Source organism: Myotis daubentonii, chromosome X (genome assembly GCF_963259705.1).
Source record: "Myotis daubentonii chromosome X, mMyoDau2.1, whole genome shotgun sequence".
Lineage (NCBI taxonomy): Eukaryota > Metazoa > Chordata > Mammalia > Chiroptera > Vespertilionidae > Myotis > Myotis daubentonii.
In genome coordinates, this window is record NC_081861.1 from 109036535 (window position 1) to 109051172 (window position 14638).

The 14638-nt window shown below is 33.7% G+C and overlaps 1 protein-coding gene and 1 non-coding gene across 2 annotated transcripts in view; both read left to right on the plus strand.

Moving 5' to 3' along the window:
• DACH2 (dachshund family transcription factor 2) overlaps window positions 1-14638 on the plus strand; it is a 745051-nt gene that overhangs the window by 284048 nt on the left and 446365 nt on the right. The gene's annotated exons all lie outside the window — the stretch shown is intronic.
• LOC132225373 (U6 spliceosomal RNA) lies at window positions 13297-13400 on the plus strand. The gene has a single exon (XR_009450888.1). It is a non-coding gene; the product is annotated as a U6 spliceosomal RNA (small nuclear RNA).

Here is a 14638-nt window from a genome sequence, read left to right on the forward strand (position 1 = left end):
AAGTGGCATTGGAGCCTATGTGAAATGACAGGTATAAAACCTAAATATTGGGTAAGAATGTCTTAGGCAAAGAGAGCAGAAAATGCAAAGATCCTAAAGCTAACACTTTAAGGACTGATCTGGAGAGAGAAGGGTGGAAGTTTTCTACCCATTGTTATTCGTTTTGAGGTTGGCAGATCCCCAAATTAAATTGCCTCTGGCAATACTTACCCAAATATTTATGAAATATTAAACAGCACATTGGTCAAATTTAAACAAAACACTTCACTTAATGTAACACTATGTTTTCTAGATTGCTCTTGAAAATTTGAATGGCAAATTACACGTAAGACAAATTTTGCTTTTGAACCTCTTTCTTGATCATTGCTTTTTTTACCATCTCTGTGTCTAAATTTATAATTGAACCACCCAATCTCTTCTTACTTTCAGGCATATTTTATAGTTTGTGCTCTTTTTGTATCATATTTTACATAATGAAATTTTCATTAAAATGCTAAATATTGGGCAAAGCTCCAAGTCAAAAATGATTCTTCAATTTGACATTCATGATAGGAAATTTAGGTCTTTCAATAAGACTAGATTAAGACCCTGTGAGAAATGTGAAATGATAACACACAATCTGGAAATAAAGCTGCTCACCCAGTGTCACACCTAATAGAATGTGATTAATGAAGGAGATAATGGGCTGGAGAAATATAGCAACAGAGTTCACTGTCTTGTTTGTGACATTTTTTGAGTGTATGCTAAATAATACAGTTTTATTCTTAAGAGGAAACTAATAGTAGGTCATCTTAGGGCTGCTGACAGTGAAAATTGTGGTCATGAAATAATATAGCATTTTTGTTTTCAATAAATATTCACTTTGCGTTAATAAGGATATTTGTAATTAGTTTTGTACTTGAGTGCGTACCAAAGAATTTACAACAAATAGAGACAGATATAGTATAATTGAAAAAAATTATGCAGATTTATTTGAAGAAAAAGGGTTAAGCATGTAAGGCAAAATTTACCATATAGAGGCATTACTTATGATGTAAGTGTTTGATCTATTTTATTTTGTTTTTTTGCCTGATTTTAAAAAATTTATCTTCATCCTCCACCCCCCATTGATCTCTTATAGCCTGTACCCATGCCACACACCAGACCTTCACCACATTATTGTATATGTCCATGGGTTATGCATATATGCATATAAATTCTTTGGTTAATCTCTTCCCACCAACCCACCCCCACCTTCCCAGGGCTTAAACTATTTTAAAATAGAAGAAACAAGAGGGATGATTTTAATCATAAACAATTGGTTTCAAATCATGTAAATATTCCAAAGAAAAACATTTTCAACTCAAACATGAAAATAACATGCAATTTTGTTCTTCCAATTGTTTTCTAACACATGTTCTAACCATGTAAAACTGGTTTCTATATGAAAATAAACTTGCAGATTGGAAGAGCTTTTATAGAAGTTGTATAAACTTTTAAAGACCATTAGAATGCATTTGGATGCTTTTTGAATACAATTTATAAAAGAGTTAATTATGCTTTTGCAAGAATTTTAACTGTTTCTTTAAAATACTTTTTGAGAGTATCCTTTCAGTTATTTAAAAACAACCTTTACAAATGCACTATGATTTCATAAGAAATGAAGTGTTGGTTATTTAAAAATAAGAGAATCATAAGTTTAAAATCTCAGCTTGCTATCACTTGAAAAACAAGGTGATAGAGATCACTGTGGTTTCTTAAAAAAATTAAGAAAAATGTATTTTGATATTAAAACATGTAAGAATATTTTATAAATATTATCAAAGGAGAAATTTGGCCTTTGAAATAGAAAAATATTTCCACAATTATCTCTATATAGAATATGATTTTATCACTATAAGAGTACTACCTTTCAAACTGTTATGTGTGAATGAATTATGAATGCTAGGTTTAAAATATAAGATTTCTCTGGGCTTTCTTTTATAAAGAATGCTTTGTGTACTTTATCCATTTGTGGAATTAAATTTTATTATATCAGAGCTCATTTTTAAAACATGTATTTTATTTTACTACAGGTCAAATTTCGTCTTTAGAAATATAACCAATGACTTCCTTATATTGAATAAGTCGTATGCACTTAACTTATGCAAGATACAGTACTGTACTATGTACTTATATTCTTAGGATCTAACATATATAGTTTGCTCTTTTAAATATGAGTCACAATTTTTTAGATAATAAACTATTAACTACCAGACTGTATCCTTGTAAAACAGGCAACATAACTCACTGATCTGAAAGATTTTAAAATTTTCTTGAAAACTCCTAGCAAAGGAAAAGCCTAGATCTTTCAGCAAGTAGAGCACTAAGCAAGGAAACTTTATAAGGGGGACTATAATGGTGCCACAATTTGGAAAATTATATTCCAATTTAGTACTTTTCAACAAAGCTATGTGTAAACTGAAAAAAAATATGAGATCCATGATATTACAAAAATCCTATTGCCTACTCTCCCACAACAAGGTATGTAATTGTGAACATGATTGTAATATGACCTCATTATTGCTTGCCTTGCACAAATTGCTAGAGAGTGAGTGATTCTTTACAAATCTACTTCAAATTAACACCTATTTTTAATTTCATGGAAAAACAAACAACATAAATAACTACCCAGGTGCTTATGGCAGCTGCTAGCTTAAGATTGAATTTAAATAGTCTCATATTATAATTACCCACGTTTTAGAAAAATCTATGAATTCCACTGTAGCTTTTTAGTAACCCTCTTCCACTTGAATGCCTCAACAATGTGTGAGGAATAATTGTGTCATCTTTGTCATCATATACTACCCTATTCAGAACACAAAGACTCAAGTGTTTGTGGGAAGCACTTGTTTGCATGAATGGATTTAGGACTCAGTTATTTAATTATTCTAGTGAATAAACTCTGAATGCTGTTGACGTACATGTAATGATTCTTAAAATGGGATCAACGCACAACCATTCAATCCAAGAATTGGTGGTGGTAGTGGCTCGGGGAGTTCTCCTTTCCATGCTTACCTCCTATGTTTGCAGGAGGAGAATGTTATGCAAATACAAGTGTGGAAGAAAGGGATTTTTCCTCCTTTACTTATTGCTAGTAAAGCTTAATGGTGTTTTAGAAGTGATATTACACTTCAGAAAAGGGGTAATGCATCTTTAAAAGCTAAACTACATCTTCTTTACTTTTATCAAATTCTCTATAAATCTTTCATGACAGTTTATTTAACAAAGTGTCATTGAAACTGTATAGATGATTGATGTGACCCATGTAAGACCAACATGAAATGTTTGTAAATGTCAGCAAAATGTGACCATCTAAAAGTATATAAGGATGGAGTTTCTATGAAAGTGAAAAACAAACAGAAAAATGTTTATCTTATACTTTGCTTTCTGAAATGCAATTACAAATTCATAGAAGAAGTATTATATTTGATTTTTCTTGGAGTTCATGTCATCAGAGGTCTAATTTGCTTTTGACACTTACCCTTTCAAAGCTTTGGTTTCTTATTTATTGGGTAAATTTTTCTTTCATCTATGGAAAAATAATATAGACTCAGATCTTCTTGGGAAAAAAAGATAATTGCTTTGGAAAGTATTAGCAGAAACTTGAATAAAGCATTATGTACAAATTATAGGAATCAATCAACATAGAAATGTAATTTAATAAGATAAAAAATAAAGAGGAAGAAAAAATAAATTAAACTATAAACATACAAGAAGAGTACCTCAGTAGCTCACTAGCTTATTTTTCTCTTTGATGTATTCATGTATAAAACAAATATTATCCTTAGAATAGTGCAACCTCTTCCTTGGGAGTGATGTTTTGGTTGTTACATTTTTGCATTGCATTGACACAAAATCAGAACAAATAGAGCAAAACAAATACACACGATGAATGGAAAATATATAATAGAGACTACAAAACTGAAATTTGAAAATTGTGAGATTTTCCCATTGAAATAACATTTTTGCAGGAGGGGAATTACCCATGATCATTCACTTAATTAATACATTCTTTATTCCATTTTGCAAATAAATTCACAAGTTCACAATTACCATGAATTGTAGAGTGCCTATCCATCATTATAAGCTGTTTCTGATCACAGTAGACATGGTATTTGTCTTCCTCCTTCTGTGGAGGTTATAGGAAATGCTTAGTTATGATATACTGGTAGCCAAACCAAGATTAACTGAAAAATGACTATTTTTTATTTTTAAAAGATTTTAAAAATTGAATTTGAGAGAGAGAGAGAGAGAGAGAGAGAGAGAGAGAGAGAGAGAAATGATGTGAGAGTGAAACATCCATCAGCTGCCTCCTGTACACCCCCTAATGGGGATTGAACCCAGAACCTGGGCATGTGCTCTGACCAGGAATCAAACCAGCAACTTTTCAGTGCATGGGATGATGCTCCCAATTGAGACACACTGGCCAGGGCACAAGTACTTTAAATTCTCAAATAAGCAAATTTTTCTGGGGGATTGTACTTAGCTTTGAGGAAGACATGGAAAATAAGACAATTCAAGCAGTATCTGGAGATCTGTAAACATTTAAAATTTATTTGATCTCTGCATTTCTAGTATATCATAATGGTGAGTTATGTTCACAGTGATGATCCTAAGCTATAGCAACACTATAAGAATAATTTGAATTGTAATTTTTTAGTACATAGTGATGGTAAAGCTTTATGATAGACCCAAACCATAATATCCTATTCCCTGAGCAATAACTGTTAATGACTGTATTTTGAAAAACATGTTAACAATTTTTCAGCCTGTAATATATGTATGCTTATATATTTCACTAGAGGCCTGGTGCACAAAAATTGGTGCACTCGCGGGGGGGGGGGGGGTCCTCAGCCCAGCCTGTGCCCACTTGCAGTACAGGACTCCTTGGGGGATGTCCACCTGTTGACTTAGGCCCACGCCCCGGGGGATCAGGCCTAAGCTTGCAGTAAGACAACCTTCTGGCAACCAGAGAGCCCTCGGGGGATGTCCAACTAAAGGCTTAGGCCCCTACAGGATCGGGTCTAAACCGTTACTTGGACATTCTTAGTGCTGCCACGGAGGTCGGAGAGGCTCCTGCCACCACCTCTGCACTGGCCAGCCATGAACCAGCTTCTGGCTGAGTGGCACTCCCCATATGGAAGTGCACTGACCACCAGGGGGCAGCTCCTGCATTGAGTGTCTGCCCCCTGGTGGCCAGTGTGCATCATAACAACCGGCCATTCTGCTGTTCAGTCAATTTGCATATTAGCCTTTTATTATTATTATTATATAGTATGTCCCTATTTCTCCCCTTTTGCCTCCTCTACCCAGCTCTTGCCCCCCACTTCTCTCTGGCCATCAACATAGTGTTGTCTGTGTCCATGGGTTGCGCATATATTTTCTTTGGCTAATCCCTTATTTAAATTCACTTCTTTAAACTTTTATTTTCAGATAAGTGCTTATAGCTGCACTATTATATATTTTCTATTATATCATTTAGAATTAAGATATTTTTTAATTGAACTGTTGTAAATTTTAGCACAATTTAGTAAATTATGCTAGAAGCAATTAGGAGATTTTTCATGTAATGCAGATGCATTTCATTTAATATCTTATTAATTTTTAATTTTTTAATATTTTAATTTGAAATAATCTGATACATGTAAAAAAAACTATAAAATACTACAGCATATTATATGTACCCTTCACCCAATTTCTTAGGTGTTAATAATTTAAATATAACCATTATGCAACTAACAAAATTTGGAATATATTTTTCTTATAATCTCTTTAATGTTACTTAATCCATTTACTTTGTTTTTGTTAATCCTCACCCAAGGATATTTTTCCATTGAATTTTAGAGAGAGTGAAGAGAAAGGGAGAGACACATTGATTGGTTGCCTCCTGCACATGTTCTGATAGGGACTGGGGATCAAGCCAACAACTGAGGTACATGCCCTTGACTGGAATCAAACCTGGGACCCTTCAGTCCACGGGCTAATGCTCTATCCACTGAGCAAAACAGGCTGCAGCTTAATTCCTTCACTTTTAATCTATATGTGTCTTTATATCTAAAGTGGGTTTTGTTTTTGATTCACCCTCATAATCTGTCTTTTAATTGGTGCATTTATGCCACTGTCTTTCAGAGTGCTTACTGATAGAGTCACTGCCATATCTGGTGGCTCCTGGGGCTTCTGGGGCCGGCCTGCCTGTAGTATGCAAATTAGCCACCATCTTTGTTGGCAGTTAATTTGCATATCTCGCTGATTAGCTAATGGGAGGCATAGCGAAGGTGTGGTCAATTACCATGTTTGGCTATTATTAGATAGGATAATGTATATTATAAAATGAAATAACTGTACTGAATATTATAGGGGTACATGTAGTTCTAGAATTAGTACCTGCCTACCCCTTAATGAATCTACTTGGAGATATAATTCAGGTTATATTTGCATTAATTACTTAAATAAAAGTTAAGAAGTGTAAATGCCTTGAGACAAGTATAGGAAAAGATCAGGGGTAACAGGTAGAGAAGTCATTGTAGGGTGAATAGCTCTTGGCTGCTGAGAATAGGAAGGCTTACAGTGAATAAAAATGACTGAAAGTGAAAGTTTCTTCATAAAAATAAGTCTATCATCAATAAAAGAACAGAAGTGAATTAAATATTACATTTTTTCTTGACTCCTAAACTTATACAAATTGTAATTCAAAATTAAATAATGTTTATACATTCATTGCTGTTTTTTCTGCAAGAAAAAATATAGTTTTCTCAGGGGTTTTCCGTGAAAATATTTTTTATTTTTTTACTGTAATGAAAATATAAAACTTGAAATATAGTTTAGTTTTAAATTCAGAGCAAGATATAAATACCAAAGTAATTGATAAAGAAATAGCATTTCACTAAATCAGAATTCACAAATGGGTATTTTTTGTATACTTGGAACTAGTCTATCCTTTCAAGAAAAGTAATAGGAACAGAGATTTGTATGGGTGCTCAAGTTCAAAAAAGAGGTTATCTGCATTTGCTGACTTTTCAAACTTTCTGTCTTGGTAGTGTCCGGAATACTTGCATGTTCCCAGAAGCTCAGTTTTGAAAGGAGCCCGTATGTCCATTAGGTCATGTTTAGATGCTTAGAGCAACCAAATTATACTTTGAACTTGTGACATTCCTAAATATTGGACTTTACATTCAGATATCATAACTTATCACAGATAACTATAGGCCAGTGATGGTGAACCTTTTGAGCTCGGCATGTCAGCATTTTGAAAAACCCTAACTTAACTCTGGTGCCGTGTCACATATAGAAATTTTTTGATATTTTCAACCATAGTAAAACAAAGATTTATATTTTTGATATTTATTTTATATATTTAAATGCCATTTAACAAAGAAAAATCAACCAAAAAAATGAGTTCGTGTGTCACCTCTGACACGCGTGTCATAGGTTCGCCATCACTGCTATAGGCCCTATGAAGTAAGGAGCACCAGTTCCAATAAAAATGGACAAAATTTTGACAACTTGGAAGAGATGTGTACACAATACTGTGGGATATCATATTGATGCCTCAGCTTTTCATGCCCTGATTTGACTTCTACTAGCTGTTAAAGATGGTTTGTTTTAGTTATGACCTCAAAAAGAGTTTCTTATTTTTTAAATATATTTTTATTTATTTCAGAGAGGAAGGGATGGAAGGATGGAGAGAGAAAGAGAGAGGAGAGAGAGAGAGAGAGAGAGAGAGAGAGAGAGAGAGAGAGAGAGAGAGAAACATCAATGATGAGATAGACTAATTGATCAGCTGCCTCTTGCACACCCTACACTGGTGATCAAGCCCACAACCTGGGCATGTGCCCTGACTGGGAATCAAATCAAGGCCTCCTGGTTCATAGGTCGATGCTCAACCACTGAGCCATGCCTGCTGGGCTAGTTTCCTATTTTTAATCTCAATAGAAGGTGTGCTTTTTAAAATTTATTTTTTATTTAAGTGTAGTTGGTATACAATCTTATATTGGTTATATTAGTTTCAGGTGTATGATATAGTGTTTCAATATTTATATTCTTTACAATGTGATCACTCCACTAATTCTAGAATTAGAATGGGAAGGTGTGCATTAAGATATTCTTTTTCAATGCTTTTTCACAGTGGATGACCTGAAGAGCTTTGCATTTGGGGCTCTCTGTGTAATAAAATACAAATATGGAATAATGCAGTCGTTTTGCCTATATATCATTTATTTTCTATGCCATGACCCTTGCAAGTAGCTATAAAAACCTGAGAGACTCATTTTATTTGGCCAACTTTGGGAAGAAGTTTGGAGGAGTGCAATACTATAGTATGTGGTTCCCCAAAGCTGCACAATATAAATGCAAATCTAACATTGCAGATGAAAATAGTAGGCTACATGGATGAATTGTTGGATGGTAGAAGTGGGATAGGTACTTTACAATGATAGAATGTAGTTGGTGAGCCTTCTTCAAGCTCATATAGCTGTTGTCTTATGTTGGGGGAACTGGCTTCAAACACTTAATTTTGTAATTTAGAAAATGGTCTCAGGGTAAAATCACATTGACTGTGAAATGATGCGCTACTCTCTTTTCTTTTTTTCCAAGTATCTTATTGTTTCATATTTTCAGCAACTAGAAGTGATTAGAAAATGCCAATTCTGCTTAAGAACGAAAATTGTGAAAAAATTATAAGAGCCACCCTTGGTTCCTGCATTCTTCTTTGGACAATATCTTCAATCTAGAAATGCATAGTAACAGTCAAATGGTTATGGTTCAAGTTCATTAATGCTTGGATAATGAAATAGAATAACGTATAAGCAAAAATATCATGAAATATATAAAGAGGCTGATTTAAATTTTGGCATTGGACTATTACTGACTACAGTAATCATTTAGGGGGCTCTCCACTTTATTTGGCTATCATTGTGACTTTGTAAGTATTATTTAAATTGCTTTATTCTTTTCTTGTTATTCTTTCTTGGTGTATCATCTACCATTTGTCCTTATTCCATTTTTAACTGAGTATGTTTCTACTTATTTAGCTTAAACTTAAAAAAAATACTCACCCAAGGATATGTTTAGATATGTTTATAGAGAGGGAGAGATCTGTTGCCTACCGTTACGTGTCCCACCTAGGGATCGAAGGAAACTGCAACCCATGTATGTGGGAATGGAACCCATGACCCATTGGTATATGGGACCACGCTCCATCCAACGGAGCTACACTGGTCAGGGCTAACTTCTAACTTCAACTATTTTTAAGGTGTTAAGGACTCTGTCCATCTTTATGTCAGTTGAAAGCTAGTGGGCATATTCTCAATTCTTTTTTTGAGATTTTTGCTAAAGATATGTCATCTCATTTCCAGTGAAAACATCTGTAAAATATCAATCTACTAGTATATACCAATCCAAAGCTTGTTACTCTCAGAAAGTTAAAGCACCCACCAAGCAAGGTAAGGGACTGTATCTTCTCAGCATGTGAAAATTTTATATTCAAAGTCAACAAAACCCTAAAAGCAGTTATAATGTGATGTTGTCTAATGTGTTAGAAATTAAAGACTTGCCTCTTTATTTAGCATATGTGATTTAAGAAGAGAAGGGTGGGAACAAAATGATAAGGACTGGCAGTTGGAAGAAGACATATTTTAGTGTACTTCATTTTAACCCCAGTCCCTGATGAGTCTCACAAAGATAACATTATTGGTAGAGGGGATATGATAATAAGTTTTAGGGCATTACCTGTGGAAAATTAAAGTGGAATAAATCATTAAAGCATTCAATAAACAGTCATTAAGAGTTTACCATGTGGCAAGCATATATGTTATTTGCATGTATTGAGTATGTGTGTAAAGCTTCCAAATTTACTAGATCTATAATTAATGCTAATCAATAGCAGATGTTAATAATGCAATAAGTATTTGCCATATCAAACTGAATGAATTGAGATTGTTATTGCCTTAATATCCAACATGAGAATGGGAACTTAATGTTTCCTTCCTAAACTCTGTCTCTTTCTTTCCTGACATATCCTCTCAGTAAGTTAGAGTTTTCATTGATATTCTACTGTGGTAATGTTAATCTTATTTTGATTGAAACAAGGTTCTGGACAGCAAAATTGATGTGTTTTTATGGTAAGACTGTTGTGAGACTGTTGCAAAAAGGTGGTAAAAAGACTTCATATTTGGTATGCCTGGGGCAAGAATTATAACTTTCTTTAAAGTTATAATTAAGAAAATACTTGGCTTACTGTGCTTATTTTAGAACACTATGGATTATTAATATATGCATTTAAGCACATTTAATATCTATATTTTGATTGACATATCTCTTGTCAGTTTCAATGATTTTCTTGCCTTAACAACACAGAATAGAATTTCACAATGGACAGAGCATTTATCTTTTTTGTTAGATGTTGCCTTTTTATTGAATTTATTAGGGTGACATTGGTTAATAATATTACATAGATTTCAGATGCACAATTCTACAGTACATCATCTGTATGCTGTATTGTGTGTTCTCCACCCAAAGACAAGTCTCCTTCTGTCACCATTTATCCTTAACTTTACCCTTTTCTAACTTTCTCCACCCCCGCCTCTGGTAAACACCATACTGTTGTCTGTGTCTATGAGTTGTTGTTGGTGTGGTTGTTTGGCTTAATCCTTTCACCTTTTTCATCCAGTTCCCCAGTGTTTCCTTTTTCAACACATAAGCTGTATAGCCAGTTATATGTCATATAATAATGTCATCAGATTCTTGAAGACAAATATCATGTAACATTATTGCATATGTTAATTTTAAGGCAGTTTTGTTAGACATAACATATAAAGAGGAAATAAAATGAAAATTAACACAGTGTGGAAGGATGCTGTTATGTTTAATTTAAAATATACATTACAGATCAAAAGATATTTTGCACAGTGCTATTATTTAGTCACTAGAGGCCCGGTGCATGAATTCATGCACAGGTGTGGACCGGCCAGCCCACCCCAATTGGGGCCGATTGGGGTTGGGCCGGCTGGGGGGAGGGGCCATGGGAGGTTGGCTGGCTGGCCCTGCCCCCAATCAGGCTGGTTGGCCAGCCTCAGTGTGCATTATAGCGACTGGTCATTCTGGTCACTTGGCTTTTATATATATAGATTAGTGTAATCCTTTGTTATTATCTAGAATAAGGATTTGAACTAAACCAAATTAGTTTTCTTTTTTATTGAATTGGTTGTGGTTACATTGGTCAATAAAATTATATAGGTTTCAGGGACACAATTCTATGATACATCATCTGCACATCCTTTGTGACCTCACCATCCAAAGTCTAGTCTCCTTACATTATCATTTATAACCCCATTTGTCCTCTTCCACCTGCCCCAGCCCCCCTTTCTCTCTGGTAATCACCATATAGTTGTCTGTGCATATGAGATTTTTTTTTGCTTAATCCCTTCTAAAAATTCAGAAAACCTTACTAATTTGTAGAATCCAACTTTCCAAATTATTGTCATTATTATTTTTACTAAACCACAAGCTTAGGTTTAAAGATTTCTAATCCAATGATGCAGTTATAAATTGAGTTTAATGTATAGATTTTTCCATAACTATTGAACTAGAACAAAAACAGTAGGTCAAAATATTCTCTAAAACTGTTCAGTTCACTGATTTCTAGCAGAAACTATTTTAATACTATCCCTGCCCTTAAGATATGTTTAAAAATAAACTTGGAACACAGAAAATGTTGTGAATTTTATCACCCTAATATAGGGGTAAGAGAAAGTAGGTTTATAGTTGTTCATATGGAAAATAATACAGTAATTAATAAATAATAATACAAGAATAAACTCTCATGTACTCATAACTGTAAACCTACTTTTGCCCACCTTGTATTTTATTTATAGTAAATGTTTAAGAGACTTTTTTTCCATTTTTACTTCTGGCTTACATAAGCTTTTAATTCACTAATTAATTTTAATTAATGTTTAAGATAGTGAGTAACAGAATAAATTGGTCTATACCTGATAAAATGTCAGTCTTCTTATTTGGATTTACATCAGCCTTATTTATTAGAACTTGAATTCCTTTTGGTTAGTATTCTGCTATGATTTTTTACCTAGGAACATCCTCCTTCCTTTATGAAATTATAAATTTACCACAGTAAGCATAGAAAGTGGAGATCTGTTTTCTAATCATTCATTGTTCAATATTAGGGCTGTGTGCTTCTAGGGGAAAAAAGTCATGGGATGAGTGTAGTGTTTAACTTTTTAACTTTGTTTTCCTAAAAGAGGGGGAAATGTCTTTCTTGAAGAGACAGTTGGCAGGTATGATATGTTACTCTTCATTTAGGGGGAGGTATTATAATAAAGCCATGTTTAATTATAAATAGCAGTTATGATTTAAGTAAAGACCCGTTTCCTGTAAGACAAAAACATGGTAGTGATAAATGATCCTGACTGTTCAGATATAACAATCTTACATTGTACATATCCCTGGTATATGCATTATCTAAAATAAACTACTTTAGACATTATTTAATTAGTTGAATTGTTACAATGAATAATTACTCTAAAAATCTGTCCGTATAGATATTTTTCTGACTGCAATGCAACTACAATTAGCTTCTTGATCATAATTAAAACCCATGTAGGTTAAATAGACTTTAAAGGTGTAGGATGTGAAGGAAGCTTAAAAAACTACTGCTGAATGCTGGAGCATAGGATACATTGAATATCAATTGTTAATTTTGTTAACTAATCTGATATCCTGCGAGATATTCTTTTGTTCACAACCAAACTCAAACATTTTTTCCCAGGGTTAAATGATAACAAAGGAGAATGATAATATATACACACATTTATATTTAGTTCTACTCTGCCATTCACCCCCATTCCAGATAGTAAAAATACTGCTTCTTATAAGAATGTTTTACATTACATCTCTATGACAAAAGTAATGCATGCATCTTACTATTGTCTTTCAAAATCAGAATTTTGAAAATTGAAGAGCATGGTAGGAATAAAAGGCACATATTTTTTTTTCTGATAGAATAAATCCACTATTATTGCTATTTTTATATTCCAGCTAATGTTCAGAAACAAGCAATGACCCAATGGCAGTAGACTTTAAGATCAGCTAATGGTCAATATTTGATATATGTCAAAGCACAGTTTATGCTATATCATCTGTATTTACCATGGGAAACAAAAAGCATCTAGAAAATACAATGTTTATCTCACATATTCTTATAGGTTTTTTTTCTGCTTTGAACATTATTCTGCTTTGAACCAATTCTCAAGTTGTTTCTATGTGTTTTTAACAGCAACACATGTACTAAAACTGGAATGATGCAGAGAAAGATTAGCATGGCTCCTATACAAGACATGCACAGTTTTTATATTTATCCTACTCATCCTTAAAAACTAGATCAAATGCCACCTCCTTTGATCTTCTCAGGCTGAATATTTCTCTTTTGTGCCCTATATACATTGTTTATGTCAGTATTTTAGTCATTAGTATACATTTACATATTTCTCATTAGATTGTGAGCTCTGGCCATGTATAATGAATCTTTATCTTCCCTACAACACTGAACACAATGTCTTGTACATTGTGGGCACTGAAAACTTCCATATGGAGTTGAATTTCTATGAGTCATTGCTAAACATTAGCCGCAGTGTACACTCACAAAAATACATAGGCTTGTAACTTATATACAATAGATGAGAGAAGATAATTTAAATTTCCCAGTTGCTCTAAGTATTTTACGTTTTCTGGATGTCCAAATGATAAAAGAATTGGTGACAAATTTTAGAAATATAATGGAAGGGATATGCGAGGAGAAATGTTCCTATTTTAAGCATTGCTTTTTATAGCGAGTGGTTGTTTTTAATTCTAAAACAAATATATTGAAAATTAATATAGAGACTCATGAAAAGTATTGTGCCAGTTGTTGATATATGTTGGAAATAGCTTACCCTATTATGTCATGTGGATCGCTTTTTTTTGTTATATGTGGTGCTTTATAAGCATACCATTTCCCCTTTGGGATGACTGCAGTGACCTGTCTTCTCAGTGTACATAAAAGATTAAAGGTAACTTGTAAGAGCTTATAGCTCATGGAGAAAATGTGTCTTTGCATCTGCTTGCTTGTACACATGCTGCTATTAAAAACTTGCCTTTCCTCCCCACCAAAAAATAGTCTTCAGAGAATTGCATGTGGGAGGTAACCAATCGATATGTCTCTTTCATCGATGTTTCTCTTTCTTTCTCCCCCCCTCCATTTTCCCCTCCCACTCTCTCTAAAAATCAGTGGATATTAGCATAACCAATGGACACAGACACTGGGGCGGTGGGGACTTGCCCGGGGTAGGAATGGCTGTGGGGGAAGCAGTCAGTCGGGGAAAAAGGAGACATATGTAAAACTTTAGACAATAAATAAATAAGTAAGTAAGTAAGTAAATAAATAAATATCAATGGGAAAAAAATTTCCTCGAATGAGTATTAACAACAACAACAACAAAGTAAAAATGCAGTCTGGAAGTTATGGGCATCTTATGTATTTGCCACATCTAAAGTTTTCCATCCGTTCAAAATGAGCCACTGAACACTATGATATTTTTACCTCTCTCTTTCCCTTTGTATATGTATT